Source organism: Gorilla gorilla, chromosome 23 (assembly GCF_029281585.2).
Source record: "Gorilla gorilla gorilla isolate KB3781 chromosome 23, NHGRI_mGorGor1-v2.1_pri, whole genome shotgun sequence".
NCBI classification, from domain to species: domain Eukaryota; kingdom Metazoa; phylum Chordata; class Mammalia; order Primates; family Hominidae; genus Gorilla; species Gorilla gorilla.
In genome coordinates, this window is record NC_086018.1 from 25040544 (window position 1) to 25059376 (window position 18833).

The following is an 18833-nucleotide window of genomic DNA, read 5'->3' on the forward strand; positions in this document are numbered from 1 at the left end:
AATGAAGAAGAAAAACATAAATAAAGGCCTTTCAGAGTCCCAGGGCTGGAGTTTTGGTTCTCCTTCAGCCTCCCCTGTTGGCTGCCATAGTTTTCTGATGGCTCTACAGACAGAACAATTTCCTTGAGGTTTCCCACTAGACCAACCCCTTCCTGTTAACTTCGGTTTGGGTTTTATGCTATTAATTAACTACTTACTTATCAAAGTAAGTGTTGAGTTATACCATAATCATGATCGTTACCAATGAAGCAGGAAATAAAATAATGAAGCATCAGACCGATGCCATAAATGTGAGACCTGAGACCTGGAATGGGAGCAGTTTTTCTCTCTCCAAGGCAGGTCTTTCCAAAGGGTCCCAGGGTGTGTGGCTCTCCTAGTAACAGTGGTAAGTTTGAGGCATCTGAGGATTTGACTCAGTCTAGTAGGAAGATGAGTTCTCAGCCATGGGGACCCAAATGCCCACCTTCACCTTAATCAGTGGGATCGGAAACATGTATGAGTTTATGGGCCCTGAGTCTAAATCATTTGCCAATTGTGATCATAAAAATTATTATTAGCATAATGATTATAATAAGCAATTCTATGTACTATTATTTTTCTTTATTTTTAAATGGGGTTATAACTTACAGTAAGCTGCACGAATCTTATGTGCAGCTTGACGAATATTTTACCCATGTTTGTACCTTACCCAGATCAATATATAGAGCATTTCCAACACCCTAGAAGGATTTCTTGTGCCACCCAAGTCAATGCATACCTCCTCAAAGATGGCCACTCTTCTGACTTCAGGCACATAGATTCATTTTGCCGGTTCTTGAACTTTAAACAGATGGAATTATACAGCATATACTATTTTGTGTTGAGGCTTTTTCTCAAAAACAAAGTTTTGGGGACTGATCCATGCTGCTACGTGTCGCGGTAGTTCATTGTTATCATTGTTGTGCAAAATTCCAATGCATAAACACGTTAGAATTCAATTATCCATTTTCCTGTGGATGGTTATTTGGACTCTCTCCAGTTTGGGCTATTTTGAGTCAAGTGGGCATGAAACTCTCTTCTACGCCTTTGGGGTAATAGAAGTTCTCATTTCTCCTTGGAATATACCCAGGAATGGGATATTTGGTCACAGGGTAAATAGACCTGTAGCTTTAGTAGAAACTGCCAGTTTTCAAAGTGGTTGCGCCAATTTACACTTCCACCAACGGTGCCTGCGGTTTCAGTTGCTCTGTATCTTCACCAACTCTTGGGATCATTGTCATTTCTTTTACCTTTAGCTATTGTTATGGGTGTAGGAGGGGCAAGAAGGAACCTTGGCAGAAACCAAGCAAGGAGAAAACAAAGGATGCTTACTCAGCAAGACACAGAGAAACAGAATCAGAGACACACACAGAGAGAGAAACAGGAAAACAGCCAGGAAAAACCAGAGAAATACAGGTGGAAATGAAGACAGAGGAATGCTTTGAGAGCAAGGTAAACGGATGGGGAAAGGGGCCCAGAAAAGAGAAAAAGAAGAGAGAAAAATAAAATGGAAAAGGTGAAGTTGAAACGGAAAGAGGAAAGGTTGATAGAGGAGAGAAAAGCAGGCAAGAGAAGGGAGGAGAGAATGAACAACCCTTGGTGACCGGCCAGGGGAGCAGGGCAAGTGCAGAAATTGGTCTCTTGGTATTTTATGAAACGTGGCCCTTTCTTTCTTTCTTTTTTTTTAAAGGGCTTCTTGATATTTTTATGTTTATATGTTTTAACTTGGGCCCAACCTCATGGAAAATGCATGAGAAATAAGTGGTTTCTAGGAATGTTTTATACATGGCCAGGGAGTTGTAAGGATGCAGAGGTGGGCAGAAGAGAGGGAGGGTGTGGACAGCCCCTTCCTTGGGTCTCTCTGGCAGGGCTTGGCTGTGGGCTGTGGGCAGGTGCTCTCAAGGTTGTGTAGAGGGTAGCCCAGGGTGGCAGACAGCAGATGCACCCGGATCTGCTCCCACCGTGTGACTTTGGGCAATCCACATCCCCTGCTCTGAGCCCCAGTTTCCTCCTCTGCAATATGGGATGCTAGCATTGCCAGTTTTGCAGAAGAGGGGGGCTCTTAATCTGATCCAGGGCCGGGTGGGGACCACAGGGCTCTAGGAAATCTTAGGCAATCAGTGGTTTAAAGCAGAGGATGAAATGCAAAAGACTGTCTCTGAAATCAACAGAGGACTCAAGAAAGCTTCCTGATGCATCTACCCGGTAAAACCTTTCCTAGCGTGAGGTTCTTGATATAGGCCCCATCTATTCCCATGCTTTGCTGCCACCATCCAGGAGCCCCGTCCTCAAGGACTCTGTTTTTCCAACATGCCACATAACATTGCATCCCTTGTCACTGGACACACTGTTGCTGTAACTTGAAATGCCTCCTTATCCAGTAAGACAGTGCTTCTTAAAATCCCCGTGGAGGAGCAGAGACTAAAATCCATTTTACCAACCAGATGGGAAATTGTACACCCTTTCCCAAGGAAAACAATGCACATTCTCACCATCTTGTTTACAACGTCAATGGTTTCCCTGGCCTCAATAGTCCCATCTCTGAACTCTGATTTAGGAGTTTCTACTTCAAGAACTTGCTGCTAAGGTCATTGCCTTCATAGAAGCTTCTATCCAGGTTTGCCCTAAAACACCATCAGCCCCTCTCCTGAGACTGGTCTCCCTGGGACTTGGGATTTTGCTCCATCATGTTATGTGTCATCTGTTCATGTGTCTTTCTCCTCCACTAGCAGAGGAGGGTTTGTGCCTGTCTCTGCATCCCTCAAGCCCAGCACAGGAACTGGCTCAGGGGAGGCCCTCAGGAAACGTCAAATGCATTTGTAGACATGTCTGTTTTGGCCTTCATGGTCAGAGTTTTGCAGTAACTGCAAAGGCAGAATGGGAGCCTTTTAGAGATTCCCTTCTTGAAGCTGGACCTTGTCTCTTTGCAAGGATGAAGGCATCCTCCAGTGGAAGGGTGGGTTTGTGTAGTGAAACCAAGGCCTCCAAAAAGCCTAACACACTCAGTCCCGAGAAGCAGGAAGCCTCCCAACACCATGAGCATACTTTATGCTAAAACTGTCAGAGGCAGCTGCCAGTACAATGGAGGAAGTAAACTGTAAGAAGTAAGGAGTGGGTTCCCATTCCAGCTCTGTCACTGTCTCCTGTGTGACCTTGGGCAGGTCACTTTCCCTCTATGGGCCTCAGTTTCCTCATCTGTATATTGGGATGGAGTGAGAAAGGATTGGGGATCTTCAAGGTTCCCCCCAACTCTGAGAGTCTATGAGCTCTGAAGATGCTCTTCAGGAAGGCTGTGATTTATATCACAGATGTGCAGGAGAGAAACAGTTGCAGAGGAGTCAATTTTTCTCTTGTAAACGGGATCTTTTTTAGAGGCCTCCAGGGAGAAAGAAAGGGACAAACATTTCTAGAAGGCCTACGATGAGGCGGAAGACACCGTGTAAACCTGGTCTTGTTTAGCTCCTTACGCTAAAGTTTATTTACCTTGCAAATGTATTATATGACTAAAATTTAAAAATAAAACAATAATAGGTTGATGTTTTGTCTCAAAAAAAAGGAACCACATGATCCTGAGGAAAATGTGGAAAATAAAAAAAAATAAGAAGTAAAGGGACATATAATCCATTCATTCAACAGGAATTTATTGAATACGCACTATGTGTCAATTATGATATAAAGAAACTGGGTCTTTACGCAGCTATATATATATGTGTGTATGTGTATGTATATGTATATATATACGTGTGTATGTATATATACACACATATACACATGTATATACACACATATACACATGTATATACACACATATACACACGCATATACACACATATACACACGTATATATACATATACACACGTATATATACATATATACACACGTATATATACATATACACACGTATATATACATATACACACGTATATATACATATATACACATGTATATACATATACACGTGTATATATACATATATACACGTGTATATATGCATATATACACGTGTATATATACACGTGTATATATACATATATACACGTGTATATATATACATATACACACACATATATATGATTATAAGCATAGGGTCTACAATATTTAAATTCTGCAATTTAATTTACATTTCAATTCTATTCATTTTGGTGTTGTAATATAGCTAGTTCTTAGTAAGCCTACCAGTTACAAGTCAGCTTTCTTTTTTCTGATTATAAAAGTAACACACATCTTTACTGAAAAATATGTGGACATTACAAGCACATAAAAAGAAAGGAATAAAGATTACTTATAATCTACCACCCATACTTTTTTCTACTTATACATTTAGATTCTCAAAGTACATGGATATCACCTCCTTCCTTCCCCCAGGGGACCCCCCTATTGCCCATTCATCAGCCCCCACCAAAGTTACACACACGATAGTGTTGCATGCTACCCCAAATCAGCAATTCTGTCTATTTAAATACTGCTTTCTATTCAGCACCTTGAACAGTGCCTGGTGCACAGTAGATGTTCCATACCTCACAAATGCTCTTTATAACGGAAGCAATGACTGACAAGGGAGTCATACAGAACACAAGGTTTTATAATACGCTTTTAACAGAAATATCACCATGCCACAAGTAGTTTCAATACTTGATCTTAGCCAAAAGGCTGCAAAGCAATTGTAAGTAGTTTCTGGTATTGTGAAATATTCTGCTGTAATACGATGGATGCTGTCTTCCTTATATCCTGTCATATATAGACAAATCATAATTACTTTCCCAAGTCTCATCTTGTGGCCTTCGAAATGATGGGTTCAGAAAGATCCTGGTAGCTGTTCTCTGCACAATTTCATGATCATTTTCTTGGGATAAGTTTCCAGATGTGCAATTGGTGGGTCAAAAAGCAGGCACGTGCAATGGAACATTACTCAGTTGTGAAAAGGGGTGAAGAACTGATGCATGTTACAACATGGATGTACCTGGAAGACACCAGGCTAAGTGAAAGAAGCCAGACATAAAAGATCACATGATCCATCATTTGTATGATATATCCGGAATAGGTGAATCCATGAAGACAGAAAGTGGATTAGTGGTTGCCAGTGGCTGTGGGGAGGGGTAATGGGAGTGACTGCTTAAGGGGTATAGGATTTTCTTTTAGGGTGATGAGAATGCTTTGGAACTAGGTAGAGGTGATGGTAGTATGGTATCATAAATGTACAGAATGCTGTTGAAATTATTCACCTTAAAATGGTTAATTTTATGTTATGTGAATTTCACCTTAATTAAAAAAATAAACAGGCGTGACATCAAGGCCAACTTTCTGTTCCCATTTGTGTATCCATCATTAATGCTATTGAGTGCCTGTTTCCTCAAAAAATCAGATTCTATAAACCTGGCCAGTTTTGTAAGCAAAATATATTGATTATTAGTGATATAAGTGTACTTTTCTCATGGGCTAGTGGATATTTATATTCCACTGACATGCTCATATTTGCCAATCATACTGGAGTGCTGGTCTTACCGATTTCCAAGAATGCATTTCTCCATTGATGATAACCCTTGCCATGTACATCTCAATCTTCATCACCTATTTATTTTTGCCATTTAATTTTAACATAATCTTAACTTTTTAATTGTAACTGACCTACAACCGGTGACTACCACACCATCCTGTTGACTGCCTGCTAGACACTGAGCTCCTACACCCATTTTCCTCCTCCTCATAGAGTCCAAGTCCACCATCTGTGTCCTGGAGCCAGCCCTGCCTCCAGTCTCAGAGAGCAGGCCCTGACTGACCAATCCAATTACAGCCACTTTATTTATCTTCTCAAGGTTGGTTAAGACCTGGACATATGGCACGATCACAGGCCATGAGATATAAAGGAAAGTTTGCTGGGGGCCCCTGGGAAACTTTGTTTGGCTTTTACAAAGAGGCATTCATGAGGCAATGTCCTCATTCTTTCTCTAAATGTGGCTGGATCTGGGTGTGATGCTGGGATCTCTGCAGCCATTTTGTGTCCATGAGGAAAGCGAGCCCAGGCAATAAAGCTAACATTTAGAAAAGGACAACTGCAGGCACCTTCTCAGTGCACTCTCACTCTGGGCTTCTCATAAGGTAAGATAGTGGATGTCCTGACCCCTTCAGGCAGCTGAGTTAAGATACCTGTTACTTGCAGCTGAGAGTGTCCTAAACCACCAACCTCATCCAGGGCAGTTGTTTCACTTTTTTTGTTTTTTAAATTTACAAACCAACTGCTTCAATAAGCACCTTCTTAAATAAAACTTTTTCCATAGTTTGATACACATCTTCAGATTGATTCCCAGAAGTGGAATTAAAAGATGACATGATATTAATTTTTTTTTTTTTTTTTGAGAAAGAGTCTCGCTCTGTCGCCCAGGCTGGAGTGCCGTGGTGCAATCTTGGCTCACTGCAAGCTCCACCTCCCAGGTTCACGCCATTCTCCCGCCTCAGCCTCCCGAGTAGCTGCGACTACAGGTGCCCGCCGCCACACCCGGCTAATTTTTTTGTATTTTTAGTAGAGATGGGGTTTCACTGTGTTAGCCAGGATGGTCTCGATCTCCTGACCTTGTGATCTGCCTGCCTTGGCCTCCCAAAGTGCTGGGATTACAGGCGTGAGCCACCACACTTGAAGTCACTTGATTCATATTTTTATTTGCTTTCCAGTTGAAGGCTCTACAGAATTAGTCTCTGAAGCTAGGAAATAAGGGAGTGGGGGCTAGACCCCAGGTCTTCTGATATCACATCCAAAGCTAGATATGGAAAGTGAGCTGATCTTTACTTCCTTTAAATCTGAAATCATGGGTAATGGGTTCAGTTTGTCTGAATAAAGCATCCCCTGGATAGCCAAACCACACTGCTATATGCATTTCTGTGCTTCATACTTTATTATGCAGGGTTTCAGAATGTATCTCTAAGTGTGATTGGATCTGGGGGTGATGGTGGGGCTTCTGCAGCCATTTTGTGTCCATGAGTAGAGTCAGCCCCTGAAATAACTGTCCCTGAATAGGGTTGGTGGTTCAGGATGCTCTCAGCAGCAGGTAAAATGCACCTTAACTCAGCTGCCTGAAGGATTCAGGACAGCTTTTTTTCTTGTCGCTGTTGTTGTTTTTTATATGAAATCTCACTCTGTCACCCAGGCTGCAGTGCAATGACATGATCTTGGCTCACTGCAACCTTTGCCTTCTGGGTTCAAGTGATTCTCCTGTCTCAGCCTCCCGAGTAGCTGGGATTGCAGGTGTGCACCACCACGCCTGGCTAATAGTTTGTATTTTTAGTAGAGATGGAGTTTCACCATGTCAGCCAGGCTGGTCTTGAACTCCTTACCTCAAGTGGCCCACCCGCCTCAGCCTCCCAAAGTGCTGGCATTATAGGCGTGAGCCACTGCGCCCGGCCAGGACAGCTATTATGTTACCTCGTGGGAAGCCCATGTAGGATTGGGACCGACATCAATGGTTGTAATTTGAGGTGGGGTGGGTCATGAGCCCCCATGATGACCTGATGAAATGTGTGAACCATCCCCCGGAAAGTGGCATGCTCACCTGTGTTGATCTTCTAGGGCTACCATGACAGGGTGCTGTAGACCAGGGGGCTGAGAAAAAGGGAAATTTGTTTGTTTACAGGCTTGGAGGCCAGAAGTTAGAGATCAAGGTATGGGCAGGGTGGGCTCCTTCTGAAGGCTGTAAAACAGCATATGTTCCAAGCCTCTCTCTTATCTGCCTGTGGTCCCACGGGTCCTTGGCTTGTAGATGGCTGTTTTCTCCCTGTATCTTTCCATCATCTTTGTTCTATGTATGTCTGTGTCCAAATTCCCCCTTTTGATAAGGATATACCCCATGACCTTATCTTAGTTTGTTCATCGGCAAAGATCCTATTTCCAAATAAGGTCCCATTCCCAAGTTTGGGAGGTTAGGATTTCAACATCATTTTGGGGACACAATTCAACAGGTAACACCATCCAAATGCATAAGCTTGCACCTAGAATGTCAGGGGCCATGAACATATTACGGTTTATCTAGAAACCTCAAGGCAGGATTTTATTTTATTCTGAACTATTCATTAGTAATAAGAATTCATGAGTAATAAGAAAGAAGTGATAGAGAAACCAAGGCCTGAAGAGGGAAGCACATCTTCTCACAGCACCCATGAGAACACGCAAGGACTGGAACCAGGACTCCTGGGCTTTCATGGAGCATCTCATCAGGATTCCAGCCTTTGCTGAGTCCAGTTCTCCGGCACTCACAGAAACTGAGCCTTTGAATTAGACAAGCTGAAAAAGGACTGGCGAGCCAACTTCAAGGGAGACAGAGAGAAGCTGGCAGGAGCTGGGGGTCCCTGCCGGGGGACAATCCTTCCCTGCCAGGTGAAGGAGGCTAGAGCGCTGGGAGTCAGGGGCAGGAAGGTGTCAGGTCCTGGGGAGGCCAGAGCTTGTGCAAATCAATGCAGATCCTAGGAGGCGTGGGAGAGGAAGCTCGCTCTCACAGCAAACTCCTCAGGGTCACAGCGGGGTGGATTCTGGCTTCAGTTCCCATTGACCATGAGCCCTGGCCATTTAAGGGAGCAGCCAGGAGGGGGCGAGGAACCCTCCTCTCTGCTGCCTGTGCCAGCTGCCCGTCTACAGGAAGCCAACATGTCAGCCCTCCTGCCCACCGACGCCAGCCCAGAGGTGCCAAGACACCAAGTGCAGCGGAGCCAGCTGGCAGCGTAACGGAGAGCCAACGGCCCGGCCGGCCGGCCCATCTGCTCCTCACTGCCAGCTGCGTGCCTGTGGGAGGCGGGCCGGCAGCCCATCCGAGTGGCCGAGGTGCCAGCCACCGGGTGCTCTGGGCCAGCTGGCAGGCTGACAGGACTGGCCAGCATACCCATCTGCCCGCCGGCGCCAGATGAACGTGCAGGGAAACTGTGCCCGGGGACCTCAGGGTGCCAGCCTGCCTCGAGTTCCAAGGCATCGGAGACCCTGGTTCTCCTCTTCCCTCTCTCTCAACGCTTGTGAGCCCTGAGATGTTACTAACAAAGACCCAAACGAAGGCATGGGGAATCACAGAGGGGGGACAGGAAGTAACCCTTCTTGCAGGACTCCAGATTGGTGAATTTACAGGCTGTCAGGAGCACAGCCCATCGGTGATTAAGAGCATGGACTCTGGGGCCAGATTGCCTGGGTCCAGATTGCAGCTCTGACACTAATTAGCTGCATGACTTAGGGCAGGACTCTTAATTGTTTGTAGCCTCAGTTTTCTCACATGTAAACTGGGAAAGTAGCATCGACTTTATTGGGCTAAATGAGGAAGAAATAGAATGTGGTAAACACCCAATACCTGATGCTTATTATTATCAATCACGTTATTAGAATCAGATTCAAGGAGTGTTTTAAACTCAAGTGTGCCTCAGATATCATCTGGTCCAATTTCATCATTTTAAAGTGGAGGAATTAAGGCCCAGAGAGGAGAAGGGCCATACTCAAAGTCACAATCACGTAAGAGTCATTTGGGGTACAGAGGCTAGATTCCAGGTCTCCTGTCACTCTCCCTAGTCTGTTGCCATGAAATGCTCCCCTGAAATAGAAGAGGTGATGGAAAAGTAGGCAGGGGCCTTCCTGTCCTGCCCCAACGCACCTAAATGCCTCAGGTGCACAGCTGCCACACTCCCTGCTTAGCTCTCAGAATGCACTGCCTGATATATGAGTGTGGGTGTTTCTTTCTGGGTGTTGACATCTATACTTGTGTATCTACTGTGTGAGCATAAATGTTTGGTACTGCCAAATGGATCCAAATCTCAAGTGCCGAGACCATGTTTTATTCAGGAACATCAACCCCCACCCCCACAAAGTCACCCCTTTCGAATGCTCAGATGTCATATCCAGAAAGCCTCTGACATCCCTGAGCCCCTGTGCTTAGCACAATACCTGGAATATAGACAGAGCCCTGGTTCAGCTGGTGCAGCTCCTTTAATTTGATGAATCGGAACTTTTACTGTCCACCCAACAACCAATAAGAGCAAGGATCCTAATGTTTTAAATCCTTTATGCTAATCTGCAGCCCTTGGATCTCACTTAGAGCCTAGCTATTCTTGATTTGCACACGGTACTAACAAAGGTGGTTAGCTGACCTTCCTGTCTACAAATTGAATTCAACAAATAAAAAGGAAGAAGGAAAAGCTGCAGGTAATAAAGGCCGATAAAGGTGGCTGGTGGTGTCTTCATGGGCATCAGAAATAGGTAGGATTATTTGAAAGTAGCCTCACTAATGGCAAAAACTGAGCGGTCTAGGGCCATTTTGTGAAGGGGCAAAGGGGGAGACCCCTTTGCATTGTACAGAGCCTTTCATTTCTCACTGGAAAAGAAATGATGCTCATAATGATAGCTCTGAGATTTAGTTCAAGGGCCGCTGCCCAAACTATCAAAGAGCATCGTGCATTTTACAGAGATTTTCATCCCAAACATAATTTTTAAGATGATAATTAGAGGCGATCTTCCATCAACCAGAAACCTTGGCTTTCTCAAATGACTAAGTCAGGGAAGGTTATATGCTACGGGATCCACTGCTCTTTGTGTGGAAGGAGATGACAATTAGAGAATTTAAGGGAAGCAAAGGGAAAGTGGAAGGTGGAGAGGGGGATCAATCAGGATTGCTTTGCATCCTGGACATGAATGTCAACTCTCCTTAGCTACATATGTATAGAATGGGCAGTTTTCAAAACTATTTTGCACCCATTATTCATCATCTCATTTATTGGGACTCTTGTCGACCAAAGAGGAAACACACTCACATATGTGTATGCACACACACACACAGAGATGTGTACACATACATGAGGATACACATCCATACACACGTACATGCAGACACTGACACACAGAGTAAGTCCCATCCTAAAATACCCAAGAAGCAATCAATGAAAAAAAATCACTTTGCAGAAAAGTACACATATATGCACGATGCACACCCTCAAACATGCATATACAAATACACACACATGCATGCATAGAGATACACACAGGCTCACACACATCTACACACAATTACACGCAAAGATGCACACGTGCACATGTGCATGCACATAAACACACAGACATGCACACATGCTGCCATCCTTTATTATTGCCTCAGAACAGTGAGCCTGAAAGATTTTTTTCACGGTCTTGGATTGGTGAAACTCCACATAACTTTGGGATCGTGACTTTTTTTTTTTTTTTTTTTTACAGAGTTTCGCTCTTATTGCCCAGGCTGGAGTGCAATGGCACGATCTCAGCTTGCTGCAACCTCTGCCTCCCGGGTTCAAGCAATTCTTCTGCCTCAGCCTCCTGAGTAGCTGGGATTGCAGGCACCTGCCACCATGCCTGGCTAATTTTTTGTATTTTTAGTAGAGACGGGGTTTCACCTTGTTGGCCAGACTGGTCTCGAACTCCTGACCTCTGGTGATCCTCCCACCTTGGCCTCCCAAAGTGTTAGGATTACAGGCGTAAGCCACTGCTCCTGGCCTGGGATCATGACTGTTAGGAGGGGATGATGATATTGTAACTGCCACCATTCTGAGGGGGGCCTCATATGTTCAAGATCTTGTGCCTGGCATTTGACACTCCATTTACCACCCTTTATATCTTTTTCTTTTCCCCCCTTCCTTCTTTTTTCTTTCTCTACCTTTTTCTTTTTCTCTCTTCCACGAGCAGTTCCATGAGCACTTTCTTACTGTAAAACATCAACATTATACTGACAAAACAAACCTTCCTCCTGTATATTTCCTGCCTTCGTAACCACTCAATTTCGGAGCAATAATGGCTGTGATCAATTTCAAGTGGAACCTGCATCCCCCAATTTGACATGCAGTTCTATAGTACATACAGAAAAGCCCTGAATATCCGCAAACAGGATGAAGGTTAAGCACGCTCTGAAATACCGTACAATAGCTGAAAATAACCAAAGCAAATTTTTGGAATAATATTAGTCAGCATCTTCCAAGCCGTAAATAGGAGTTGGCACTCTCCCTGCATTCCATCATTTAATCCTTTCAGGTACACCTGCACACGATTAATATTCCCATTTAACAGATGTGAACACCGAGGAAAGGTGGGATTAGGATGTTAGGACATCTGTCACGCTCATACACTATAATTGAAATGATATACAGATGATTAGCATGGTCCCTGTGCAAGGATGACATGCAAATTTGTGAAGCATGTTAGAACATTTGTCCAGCCAGCATGTTGCAGACCTGAGATTTAAACCACATGATCTGTCTCTAAAGCCTGCATTCTTCTTCTTCTTCTTCTTCTTTTTTTTTTTGAGTTGGAGTCTCGCTCTGTCATCCAGGCTGGAGTGCAGTGGCGTGATCTCGGCTCACTGCAACCTCTGCCTCCTGAGTTCAAGCAATTCTCCTGCCTCAGCCTCCTGAGTAGCTGGGATTACAGGCACCCACCACCATGCCCAGCTAATTTTTGTGTTGTTAGTAGAGACAGGGTTTCACCACGTTGGCCAGGATGGTCTCGAACTCCTGACCTCTTGGTCTGCCCACTTTGGCCTCCCAAAGTGCTGGGATTACAGGCATGAGCCACCGCACCTGGCCTTAAAGCGTGCATTCTTAAGGCCCATACTAAGATAAACAAGAAACAATAAGTGAAAAAAAAATCCATTTGCAAAAGAGGACACACGATATGATCCCATTTATATAAAAACTGAATACATATATGTGGGTGCATACATGAATTATGGCTTTCTATAACTCTTGCAACATCCCAGTACACTTTTAACAAATGACTGGTGCAGCAGAGGTGAACGGACTTTCTGTGGCTGTGGAGCTGCGTTCAAGTTCACCTCTGTCCAACAACACAGCTTGTGCTGTATTCACAATGCTTTTCTTCCTATGATAACAGAGTGAACTTTGCGTGGGGGTGGGTGAATTGGGAGAGGATTGTTTTTAAAGAGTTTGCCACCAAAAGCATCTTTTGGGGAGAACACCTGTCCCTCACTGTTTCATGCCTCTAGAAGGGAATGGGTAGCTCTATGAAGTCAGAGAAGAAAGAACTCTGGGCTGTATAAAGTATAAGCCATCACAGAGGGAGGACCCCTCCAGCACTGACGATTGAAAGACGCCTCCAGTGCCTCCACTGTAGGGCGACATAGTTGACTGGTCTCTTGGTTTGGCAGTGCAAAGTCTCTTAAAAAATCTTAGCAAGTTTCAAATGCACTATGGGGCTGAGAAAAGTGCTTCAGCTGGGGCGCAGGAGACCTGGGTTGCAGTCTTATCTCTGCCTCTTGCTTACTGTCTGTCCTTTCCCTACTCGGTTTTCCAACTCTGCTCACTGGGGCAGGGGTTTGGACTTAGGGAGAGGACTTGGGGAACCAGTGGAGAGAACAACAGGTTTAGCCTTCAAAACTCAGCCTCATGTCTTACAAAATTCACGACGTGGAGCAACACACTTGATATCTTGGAGAGTCACTTTCCTCATCCATGAAGTAGAAATTATTATTTGATGCATATCTGTCTCATGGGCAGTTACTATTTATGAGTTCTTGGTGGTGTTCTAGGCAGAGGCAATTGCAAGTGCAAAGGCCCTGTAGCATCATGCTTGATGCTGTATGACTGCCATCTCAGACAGGAAGGCACCAACCGTGGGCCACCTTGCATTGATCACTCCATCTCTACTCATGATGATCAAGAGGACCAGAGTGGTCAAGTAACTGGCTCAAGGTTGCAGAGCTCTCCGATGACAAAGCAAGGACTGGAACCAGACAGGACTAGAGTGAGACAATTGTTGGGCACAAAACTTAAGGGGCACCAAAAAGTTCAGTAGTCAAGATAAATAACACTAATAAAACATTACTTAAAAAAGAAAGTTAATGCAAATAAATTCCTGATGAGCAGAAGATCAACATTTTAAACCATTACAGGATGAGTATTACTGATTTCTCCATTTGCTTCAGCCTCCAAAATGTTTCTTCATAAAGCTTTTTTTAGAATTTTTAGACTTTGTTCAATGTGGATTTTTCCATTAAATTTTGATTTTTAAAAATACCATATTAAAATATTTATTTCGGCTATTGAGGTTTCTGGTGCCCCTTAAGTTTCATGCCACTCATCTTACCCTGGTCTGGGCCCTACAGGTCTGCCAACGAGGTTGCTTTGTTCTTTCCCTGCATCTCCTCTCTCATTCATTCATTCACTTACTTTTTTGGTCAGTCAGCAAGTATTTTGGGAAGTCAATGATTTCAGGAACTGGGAAAATGTCAGTGTATTAGTCTGTTTTCACACTGCTAATAAAGACATACCGGAGACTGGGTAATTTTTAAAGGAAAGAGGTTTAATTGACTCACAGTTCCACATGTCTGGGGAGACCTCACAATCATGGTGGAAGGCAAAGGAGGAGCAAAGTCACATCTTACATGGCAGCAGGCAAGAGAGCTTGCGCAGGGGAACTCCCGTTTATAAAACCATCAGATCTCGTGAGACTTAGTCACTACCACGAGAACAGTAAGGGGGAAACCACCCCCATAATTCAATTATCTCCACCTGGCTCTGCCCTTGACATGTGGAGATTATTACAATTCAAGGTGAGATTTGGGTGGAGACACAGCCAAATCATATCAGTCAGTAAACAACATAGTCATTGTATCTACTCTCCTGAAACTCATAGTCTAGTTGGGGAGACAGATATGATTCAAATAATTACATAAACCAATGTAAAAGTAGAAATGTGGAAATAGAACAAAGGGGCAGTTATGGGGGCATTGACTAAGAAAGGCAGTCAGGGAAGGCTTCCCTGAGGAGGTGGTGTTCGGGTGAGATGGAATTAACCAGCTGGGGGTGGATTGAAGATACGTGGCTAAGAATGATCTAGGCAGAGGAAACAGCAGGTGCAAGGGTCCTGTGGCAGGATCAAGATCGTGGAGAGTTCTGGAAACACAAAAGAAGCCAGTGCAGCTGGCATGCTCAGTGCCAGGAAGAGCAGGGGGCAAGACCGGGATGGAGAAGTGGGCCTGCAGACACAGTGGGGAGGGATTCGATCTCTGCTCCAAGGACAATAGGGAGCCATGGGAGGGTTTCGAGCTGAGAAGTGACATGATCAGGTTTGCTCTTTGGAGCGATGCCCCTGGCTGCTGGGTAGAAGGTAGGCTGGCATTGTGGATAGATCCCAGACTCCCTAGGTTTCTAGTCCAGCTTCCCCCTTGCTTGTGGTGTGACTGTGGGCAAGTTACAGAGCAGTTGCTTTCTCTGTGAAGCACTTGCTTTTCAGTTGACTCATCTGTAAAATGGGTTACCAGCCTCTTAAAGTTGTTGAGAAGATTAAATGAGATATGCGTTGGTCTCCTAGAATAACGCTGGCATAGTGTTAGCATTCTATAAATGTTGTCATGATTGTTATTACAGATGATAGATCTGGGGACAAAATAGAAGACAGTGAGAGATCAGCTCCTGCCCTCAGCCCCAGGGGTGGCTCAGTCCATCTTCTCTGCCTGAAGTTTGTGGCTCCCCTCATTAGAAAGTGGCTGTTCTTTCTTCTGTGTGCTCTCTGGAGGAGAGGGCATGGTGGAGGCTGCAGGAATTACAGCCTGCATAAAAATATTCACTCCAGTGGAGGGCCTTAAAGCATTCCCTTGGGCATTGAACAGTGACTGAAAGTATATTACTGTGCACTTAAGGCGACTGCAGCCACCCAAGGTCAGAGAGAACGGAAGGGAAGCACTTAAGCATGGAAGTACCCCTAAGTAGGAGCATCCTTCCCAGAGCTGTCCCTCTCCTCCATCTGCCAATGTCTCATCAGTCCCCTCCTTATCACCAATCCCAAGAAAAAGAGCAGTCACTGAGATTCCTTAGGGAGGTAAGGGAAGGAGAGAGGAAAGAGGATGAGCCCGGGCTGGGAACAAGAGAGTGTCCCAATTTTAGGGTTCGGTGGCTCATGCCTATAATCCCAGCACTTTGGGGGCCTGAGATGGGTGGATCACAAGAGGCCGAGAATTTGAGACCTGCCTGGCCAGCATGGCGAAACCACATCTCTGCTAAAAATACAGAAATTAATGGGGCATGGTGGTACATGTTTGTAATCCCAGCTGCTAGAGAGGCTGAGGCAGGAGAATCGCTTGAACTCGGGAGGTGGAGGTTGCAGTGTGCTGACATTGCACCACTGAACTCCAGCTTGGGTGATAGAGTGAGACTCCATCTCAAAAACAAACAAACAAACAAACAAACAAATAAACAAAGAGTATCCCAGTCTTAGCCATGATCTAGGAAGAGTTACTGAAAGCTTCAGATCTCAGAAGCATCATCTGTAAAATAGGACCTGCCACCTGCTTAGGACCAGGCCACCTGCTTAGCTCTAATTTCAGCTAAGGCTGAATGAAGAATCCCAGCCTGGAATGCCACATAGAAAGGGCTCAAAAATGATCCTTTGTCCTTCTTGTTGCTTTTTTTCTTTATTCCCAAGACATTCTTTTTTCTCTTCTAAACTCTAGGTGACTTTACTTCTTGGCAAGTTTCATAACCTCTGCAAGCCTCAGTTTGCTCATCTTAAAAGTGGATATAGTAACTGTAAGGACTTACTGGTGGATTGTGAGGATTAATGAATCATTTTGAGCTGTTGCATGCTGAGAGCAGGGAGACTGCATCTCACCTGTCTTGATAGGTTTTGTCTCTTCACAGTGTGAAGGCAGCAGCAGGTAGATGCCATCTTCACCTACTTACTCCTGTGCAGTATTTTCTGCTCACGGTCTCAGCAGTGTGGAATCATAGGTAGTCCTGGATCTTAGCAGGTCCGTGAATCAGTCCTCTGAAGTCATGCACACAAACTCATCATGTCCTTAGAGAGAGGCCAGAAACAGGTCCCTGGCATCCCAAAGAACAAAGGAGCATGGTATCACAGGGAAAGGTGCTCTGGGCCAGGACTCAGAATCCAGATGTGGGCTCTCACTGGCCTGGGGTCAGACTCTTTAGCTAGTTGTTCTGGCCTCATTTTTGTCACTGAGAAACAATGGGTTAAGCAAGGGGGAAGAACGGAGTGTGCTTCATAGGGTTATTGTGAGAGGTAAGCAGGACAATGCATCTGAAATGCTTAGCACATAGTAGGAACACCAAATCTATTAGCTTGTTTTCCTCTTTCCTTGGGGTAGAGCTACATTTTGTGCAATATGCATCACACTTCCATTTGCTCTCTGACCAGTATAAAAATTAAAAATATATATATATGTATATATTCACACACAGATATATATATTCATCAAGAGAGACTAAATAAAGAAGAAAACTATGCTCACTGGCTAGTAGAAAGATCCGTCACTACCAAGGAATATTTTTTGGTGTATGTGGGGACAAAAAGACATTCTGTGGTTCAATAGGTTAGGTAAGCCTTGCACTGATAAAAGTAAATGGGTGTCCATCCTGGCTAACACGGTGAAACCCCGTCTCTACTAAAAATACAAAAAAAATTTAGCCGGGTGTGGTGGTGGTCACCTGTAGTCCCGGCTACTTGGGAGGCTGAGGCAGGAGAATGGCATGAACCTGGGAGGCGGAGCTTGCAGTGAGCAGAGATCGCACCACTGCACTCCAGCCTGGGCGACAGAGCGAGACTCTGTCTCAAAAAAAAAAGTAAATGGGTGTCTTTCCCATAAGGTAGGTTGGACCCTTAGCATGAGATGTGCATTGCAAAGCAACAAGAAGAACTTAGATATTCGGTGTTTTCTTTTTTTTTTTTCCCCCCAACCTATGTGGCGGTGAATGCTCTGTATGGGGCATCTCTCTGGACTAAGCCTCTAGGGCACACTACTAGGGGGTGGGGCAGGGAATTAAAAACTGCAATAGCCAATCTCTAAGAGTTCCTCTAACTCGTGAAAGTTGATGCCTATATTTTAGCTGTTTCATTTGCCTTTTTTTTCAATAACTCCTCTACATAACTCTTCTTCATTTTTGTCTGTGCATGTCTTGATGAGGTTCACAATCATGGTTTTATTGACCTTGTTTGCGTGTTACAAAATCACTCTGTGTTTTGTGATTTGTTTCACGGTATTTCTCAAGAAGTGGCTTCAATCCCCTCTGGGATAGGCACATTACTATGTACCATAGGGCAGGCCAGGCTGCAGGAGGAGCTTGCAGTCCTGGAGGCTTCTGGCTCTCCTCTCACCCCGCTGCCCGCCCCTCAGTGATTAGTTGGAATCCAAGACAGCAATACAAGATGTGTCGTTGGTGGGAGTGATGGAGTGCCTGCTGAGTGGGCCGCAGATAAGCACCGTGATTTCGGAGGACGCTTCATCATTTCGCGGTAAGAACATGTTAACGGGCGATTGTTTGAATGTCTCCAGCTAATAGGATATTATTCATAACACTCTGGCTAGTTGGAATGGAAGATGATAAGAAATTAAATCCTTAATGGCTTTCTTTAAGGGAGGACTTTTCCCAGGGGAACCAGGAACCCTGGGAAATCGCTCCATGTACCCTGGCAATATCTATACGGAGAGAATTGGCTTTAAATGAACCTCCGAGGGTTACACAAAGGGTAAAAGAAAGAGAACAAAAAGCAATTGACATTAACCGGGTCCCTACTACGTGCCAAGTACTTAGACATTTTACATACGTCACGTTACTTCATCCTGGCCCTGTCTCTGTTGTGACAAGGCACTATTAAGCTCATTTCAGAACTGGGAAAACTGAGGCACACAGAGGTGAGCTGACTTGGCCAAGGTCTCATTTCTGGTGCTGGAGTCACGATTTACATTCTAAAGCAATCGTCTTCTCGTGAAATGAATTATGGAGAGAGAAGTTGTCTGGAAGAAGTAGCCCTCACATGCAATTTGAAAGGTGGGGAAGCCATAGTAGCATAGAGGTAGCTGCAGCA

The 18833-nt window shown here is 44.6% G+C and overlaps 1 non-coding gene across 1 annotated transcript; it reads left to right on the top strand.

Annotated features, from left to right (window-relative positions):
- The first annotated feature begins 12098 nt into the window (after positions 1 to 12098).
- On the top strand, positions 12099 to 12203 carry LOC115931995 (U6 spliceosomal RNA). Its single transcript, XR_004068385.1, has one exon. It is a non-coding gene; the product is annotated as a U6 spliceosomal RNA (small nuclear RNA).
- Positions 12204 to 18833: the final 6630 nt, after the last annotated feature.